Consider the following 7,669-nt stretch of genomic DNA (forward strand, 5'->3'; position numbering starts at 1 on the left):
CATTCTTTATTTGGAACATGTTAGTACATGTTTAGCATGTTAATTTAACACCTTTATGAACAGGTTAGCTTTCCTATAAGAATGATTACTTTCGAGATAAAAGACATATTTTTAGTCATGTAATTCTATTACTTTTAGGGTATACTTCTTAAAAAATTCTATTACTAATTTAATTTGAAAACATATTATGATGTGATATTACTAATTTCATTTGAGAATGTATTATATTGTCCAAATTCATTTAAAAAAAGGAGAGCATATACTATTATAAAGGCACGAATACAATATTGATAGACCAAAATAGTCCTAAAATATTAAATAGAAGAAATTATAGAAAAAAAATTAAAATAACTTATTTTTTTGGACTACAAGACCTGCTATGTTGAATTTTTAATATTTAATATTTTAAAAATAATATATTTTGTCTATTAAATTTTTATACAATATGTAGGAAGGCTGAACAAAATTAATTTTATAAGAATCCTCCATATTGACAGTACATTATCACTCCATAATATCTAATACTAAGAGAAAATAAAAGTAATATTAAATGGACTACATAAAGCATTGAAATTGAGAAAAAATATCCTCATATTATATTTGGACTATTTTCCTACTCAAATAATATATCTTTTAATCAATTTTTCGGGTAATATTGAAAAATATACTCAATTATTAAACAACAACTGAGAAAATATTTAAAAATATAAATGTGTGAGAAATAGAAAGAAAAATGGTTGGTAAGAGTCAATACCACTAATGATTCTATACACATAAAGTGGAATGTCATATCAGTTTACTCTTTGAAAAAAGAAGTTTGGTGGATAAAATAATAATTAAGATTAAATCTTCTAAATAAGAGATGAACTAATATTAAAAATCTGAATCAACATAAAATAAATTATTTTTGTCTAAAGACCAAATAATTAAATCTTCAAATAATTATTTAGCAAGAGATTCCAATTCAACTTTTTTTTTAAAAAAAATTATCATATGGGTAAAATTATTTTTCAAGTTAAGAAAAATCTTAGGGTATATAAATTTATTCCATAAAAAGAGTGTTAGAGATTAAAAAAATTTAAACACAAGGTAAAAAATATTATTATAGTATTAAGAATCAAACGACCGTACAAGTGTATGTTTAAGCACAATCAAAGCTAAATTTTGAACAAGAACAAACTTTTAAGACTATATTATAAAGAGCCGGCTCTTATAGTGGGATTATCCTTTGTAGATGCCTCCGGCAGAATCAAAATAACATTTTTATGTCATGCATTACTTGAAAATGTCAAATCAAGAGGCATGATATTGCTAGCAATAATAACAAAAAGATTTGATATACCTCTTCAAACAACTGAAATAACCATCATAAATATATCAAAGCAGAAAAATAATGCTAAATTTATAAGAAAAGCAAAATTGATAATATGGGTGTCACACCTCCTTTTTGCGCGCCCGCCCCGAAGGGTTGAATGCGCGAGGGAGTTTTTCCAATTTAAGTGACAATATTCGAAATGGGATTATTTATTTAATTCAGAGTCGCCACTTGGGAAAGGTTTGGCTTTTGGTGTCCCAAGTCACCGGTTTATCTTGAATCCCAAATCGAGGAAAACATTCGACTTTCCAAATGAAGTCTACGAACTAGAAATTCTAAGTAAGGAATTTTGTTGACCCGAGGGAAGGTGTTAGGCACCCTCGAATCCCGTGGTTCTAGCACGGTCGCTTAAATTGTTATAATGGCTAGATATCTGATTTATTACATGTTATTACTTATGCGCTTTCATTAAGTTTAAAACCGCTTTTATTATTATTTATTTTTTATGGAATTGCAACATTGTAAAAATGCATTTCGAACCACGTCACAATCAATGCGCCCATGGTTGTTAATACATTCCGACTCCGTTGAGATTTGGATTTGGGTCACATAAATGCGCACCCGAATTTAAGAAGGTAAGATTATTAAAATGCACGCCTGAAGCAATTATCGTATTATTATTTCTGGGTAAGGCCGTGGAATTTTGCTAAACGGCTCATCCTGAAGTCTAAGTAATTTTAATTAAACATTTATCGAGGGCCCCGCAATTTGTGTGTTTTATTTGGCGAGGCTCATCTCATTTATTTTTATTAGGATAATCCTAAAGTGCCTACATTTTCTATTAAAATTGTCTCTACAAAAATGAAAGAGAAAAGGTCTTAATTTATTTACATGCTTGAGTTATTATAGTTGAGTTTCGAATATGATTCGTAAATTCTGAAAAAATGATACAAGCAAGGCAGTCCGTTGCCAGTACGGGCACAGGCTCACGTATTACTACCTAATTATATTATACTAGTCATGTTCTCAGTTTGTCAAATTAAAAAAAACTTGGCAATCTAATTTTAATCCTAAAACAATTACATGCTGGAATTAACCAATATTATTTAACTAAACAATTTTCTTACAAGTTCCGAAACGGTCTATTCGTTTGATTTTTAACTTAGACGGACTTACTACACCATTTATTTATTTACTTGGCAATCTAATTTTAATCTAAAACAATTATATGCTGGAATTAACCAATATTATTTAACTAAACAATTTTCTTACAAGTTCCGAAATGGTCTATTCGTTTGATTTTTAACTTAGACGGAGTTACTACACCATTTAATTATTTTTAAGCAATATATAGATAGTTCATCCGTTAAGCTATCTTTGGATGTTCCACTATATATACATTAAATAGCTACATGATTCCGATTTTTGTAAGCTAAATAATTTATATATACAAATAAAATTAAGAATATAATTCAAAATAAATTTAGAACTTCAATTCTTCATTTTTCGTATTCATGCTTCCTGTTTCAGTTTACAACAATCAGCGTGTCAGTTGTGTACCTGATATTGGAAGCAAAAGAAAAGTGAGAGATCAGCAGAAATTCAGTAGCATACAACAACAGCAATCCCAGCAACTAGTAACAACCAGCGACGAGAAACTTAGTGACATATTTTAAAATCAAGACAAAATCCGGAAACAACAACAACCAACGGACAGAAGCAAAGGGAAACTTTTCAGATTTTTGAAAGACTAGTTAGTGTTTAACCCTTAATTTCTCAATCCGTATCTCAGAATATTTGGACTATATATCAGGTGTATATTCTTCTTCTTTTGAATTTCCAGAATGTTTTTCTTTTTGTTTTTCTAAAGTCTTAGTATTTTTTTTCGGAATTTTCTCTCTTAAATTTTTTTTTTCTTCTTAAATCTGATTCAAGACCTCTCTATATATCCCCCAACCCATAAATCTTTTAATCAATTAAAATCAACCCATTTTCTCTACCAAACCCATTATCTTCCCACTCATCCCCATTACATTAAATAAATATATCACACCACCCCATTATATTTTGTCCCCCATGCCTAACATAAATAAATACAAGATTCTCCCCACTAATTTTTGTCTTGTCCCCCCTTTATATTAAATAACCATATCACAACCCATCCCATTTCATTTTGTTCCCCATGCTTCAAATAAACAATTATAAAATGTACAATTCCTAAACTACCCCTCCGACCTTATTACAAATTACTATTTTACCCCCGAACGTACTACAAATTACCAAACTACCCCATCAGCTATAACACATCAATTAATCAAACTTAACCAAAATATAGACAATATGATTAATTTCTAACAATGTTCAAACAACAAATTTCATGAACATGATTTCTTCAACATTTTAACAACAAACCACATGAACATGATTTCAACAACATTTCAACAACAAATCACATGAACACAAATTGAACAACAAAGAACAACTAAAATTTGATTGAACAATATTTTTAGCAACAACAAACCTATTTTCGGATTTAAACAACAACAACAATCAAACAAGTATATTTAGATTTCTAAATTCAATAATATTGAACTCAAAATCAACCATAACAACATTACAACCAACAATTCTTATATCAAACTTAAACAAGATTATGAGACAAATTCAAGAGATAATCATAAATGATAAACAAAAAAAAAATCAAACTATACAAATTTCGGATTCAAGATCAACAAACATAATATGAACATGAATTAAATCTAAAAATAAAAATGACGGATTCAAATGATTAAAACCAACATACTTCCCTTATTACAACTAAATTCTTTTAGGCAAATGACAAAATAAAACCTAAGAAGAAACAATTATGAATTTAAACTTGAACTTAACAATATTAACAATTTCCGGAAAATACATAAAATACATTAAACAAATTGAAGAAACAATTAATTAAACTTCAATTTGTATCTAACTAATATTAAACTAACAAATATTCACTTAAACAATAATACAAACATGAAATAAACATGAAAACAACTAATTAAACTTCTATTTTGAAATCTGAAAATTAATTCAATCAAACACATGAACACACTAGAAAATTATTTCAACAATGAACAACGAACAAGACAAGAATTGAATCATTTAACGAGTTTGGATTCGGAAAATATCAAATAAAAATATGGACAAAAATAAAACTTAGAACAACTAACCGTAAATGACCAACGACGAACATCGAATGAACTCTAAATGAAACCAACGAAACTTTGACATAACGAAGAAGACGAAGCAAGAGCCGAAGCATGGAACGTGAAGCAGCAGCACCGGCAGCAACAACGACGACCCAGCTCCGGCGAACCAGCAACGGTAGCAGCAACACGATGGAGGAGACATACCTAGCTGCCACGACGAGGCAGGAGAAGCAGCGGCGCCGGTGGGGTTTGAACGATGAAGCAGCAGCTGCGCCGGTGGGGTTTGGACGATGAAGCAGCAGAAGTTGACGCGGAATCAGCTGCCATGGAAGCGAGCGATCGACGAAGGCAATGGCGGACTGCTTGGTGGAGCTGGGCAGCCATGGATGTCGAGCTCAAGCTCGAGCTTGACGAAGGACGAAGAAGATGAAGTGACGACGCAGAGACAGCTACGCGAACAGCAGTAGCTATGGTTCTTGGGGTCGTTTGGTCATGACGAACTGTTTGTTGATGGTGTTTGGACGAGAGGGAGTGGGGTCAAGGGCAGCCATGGTTGTGCTTTGGAGTTTTGAGGAAGAAGAAGGAGAATAGGGGGGCGGATGCTTTAGGCATTTTTAGGGTTTTCTTACTCTCTTTTTTTTGTTTTATTTTGTTCGTACAATAATAGGGGTATTGGGTTATGGACTGGGTCGACCCAGTTCGAAATGGACTGGGTCATAGGGAAGGTTGGACCATTTTTTGGGCCTGTGGCTTGAAATCGAAGAAGAGGCCCAATTCCTACTTTCTTTATATTTTCGCTCTCTTTTCTTCTTTTATTTTCTAAAACTAAATTATAAAAATACTTAAACTATCATTAAGAACTAAATTAAGTCATAAAAGTGCAAATTAACTCCCAATATCAATTAACGCACAATTAAATAATAATTAAGCATAAAATTGTATATTTGGACATTAAATGCTAAAAATGCAAACGATGCCTATTTTTGTAATTTTTTTAAATTTTTGTAAAACACATCTAATTATTAACAATTGTGGAATTAAATCCTATATGCAAAATGCGACATATTTTTGTATTTTTATTAATTTAGCAAATAAACACGCACAGACAAATACAAATAATTATTCAAAATATCACAAAATTGCACACCAAAGAAAAAATCATTTTATTTTTTATTTTTTATTTTTGGGAGTAATTCTCATATAGGGCAAAAATCACGTGCTTACAGCTGCCCCTCTTTGTCCGGAGACACGAAGGTTTTTCGTGCAAAGATAAAGCGAGCGATTTTTGTCCATCCGAGTACCCGTGTGAAGCTTTTTTTTTTTTGAAAAATATTTGACCGAACCTTTGCTTCAAAGGTTTCCTACATATCCTGGGCTAAACAGGAATCATGTCAATGTAGTTCGGGAAATTTTGGTAGCTGGGACTACCATGGGATTGCAATGCTTGCTGTTACTGCTGTTGCTGTTGCCACTACTGCTTTACTGACCTCCTTATTACAACCAAAGGAAATTGAAACTGAACTAACTACTTATGCCTGTCAACCGCTAGTTACAAGATTCCTATCTATAATTATTTTGCAACTTGATCTTGGGTCTCAGCTAATTCTGTTTGTAGACTTCGATCCGAATCTTGATGCTCGCAAGTTGTAGGCGTTTGTTTAATTCTGCAGTATTGAATGAAACGGGATTGGCGGAGCTCGGGAATTTGATCTAATTTTTGAGCGACCTGCCCTTTGTTTGTTCCAATTTGTGGGAACATCTTCTTTTTTTTTCTTTTGTTCTTTTATTCTTTTCTTTATTCTGGACTGAGACTCACCTTGTAGGTCGTCTCGATCCATGCACCTCAGGGTCAGACCTGCTGAGACAACAAAACAAACGAACAAAATTTCTGCCCCAGTTTCACTAGGAAAATTTCGTGAGTTAATTGTCATGAAAATTTACAGCACTGATGAGGGGATTGGAAAAAACCCTAGTCTACAAAGCGCAACTCAAGGATTGGAGCCCTAATGTCGCAAAAGGTAAAAGTGCACAACTCAGGGATTGGATCCCTAATGTTGGCTAAAGGAAGGTTGCTCAACTCAGGGATTGGAGCCCTAATGTCGGCTAATAGGAAAAAAAAATGCTCAGTTCAGGAATTAGAGCCCTAATGCTGACTAAATAGGAAACCTGTTCAACTTAAGGATCGGAGCCCTAAATTGGGAGAATTGCCAGGTTATGCTGGAAAGGGTCCACGGGTTATGCCGGGAAGATTCATCGGGTTATGCCGGAAAAGTGGTCCCTGGGTTATGCCAGGGAGGTCCACGGGTTATGCCGGAAAATTCAAAGAGGTCCCTAGTTTATGCCAGGAAGGTCCACGGGTTATGCTGGGGAAGTCATCGGGTTATGCCGGGAAAGGAAAAGAGTACTCGGGTTATGCCGGGGAAGTCATCGGATTATACCGGAAAAGGAAAAGAGGTTCCTGGGTTATGCCAGGGAGGTCCACTGGTTTTGCCGGGGAAGTCATCGGGTTATGCCGGAAAAGTGGTCCCTGGGTTATGCCAGGGAGGTCCACGGGTTATGCCGGAAAATTCAAAGAGGTCCCTAGGTTATGCTAGGGAGGTCCACGGGTTATGCCGAGGAAGTCATCGGGTTATGCCGGGAAAGGAAAAGAGTACTCGGGTTATGCCGGGGAAGTCATCGGGTTATACCGGAAAAGGAAAAGAGGTTCCTGGGTTATGCCAGGGAGGTCCACGGGTTTTTCCGGGGAAGTCATCGGGTTATGCCGGGAAAGGAAAAGAGTCCTCGGGTTATGCCGGGGAAGTTATCGGGTTATGCCGGAAAAGGGAGAGAGTCCTCGGGTTATGCCGAGGAAGTCATCGGGTTATGCCGGGAAAGGAAAAGAGTCATCGGGTTATGCCGGGGAAATCATCGGGTTATGCCGAAAAAGGGAAAGAGGTCCCTAGGTTATGCCAGGGAGGTCCACGGGTTATGCCGGGGAAGTCATCGGGTTATGCCGGAAAAGGGAGAAAGTCCTCGGGTTATGCCGGGGAAATTATCGGGTTATACCGAAAAAGGGAAAGAGGTCCCTGGGTTATGCCAGGGAGGTCCACGGGTTATGCCGGGAAATTCAAAGAGGTTCCTGGGTTATGCCAGGGAAATCATCGGGTTATGCCGAAAAAGGGAA

Source organism: Nicotiana tabacum, chromosome 3, assembly GCF_000715075.1.
Source record: "Nicotiana tabacum cultivar K326 chromosome 3, ASM71507v2, whole genome shotgun sequence".
In the NCBI taxonomy this organism is placed as follows: domain Eukaryota; kingdom Viridiplantae; phylum Streptophyta; class Magnoliopsida; order Solanales; family Solanaceae; genus Nicotiana; species Nicotiana tabacum.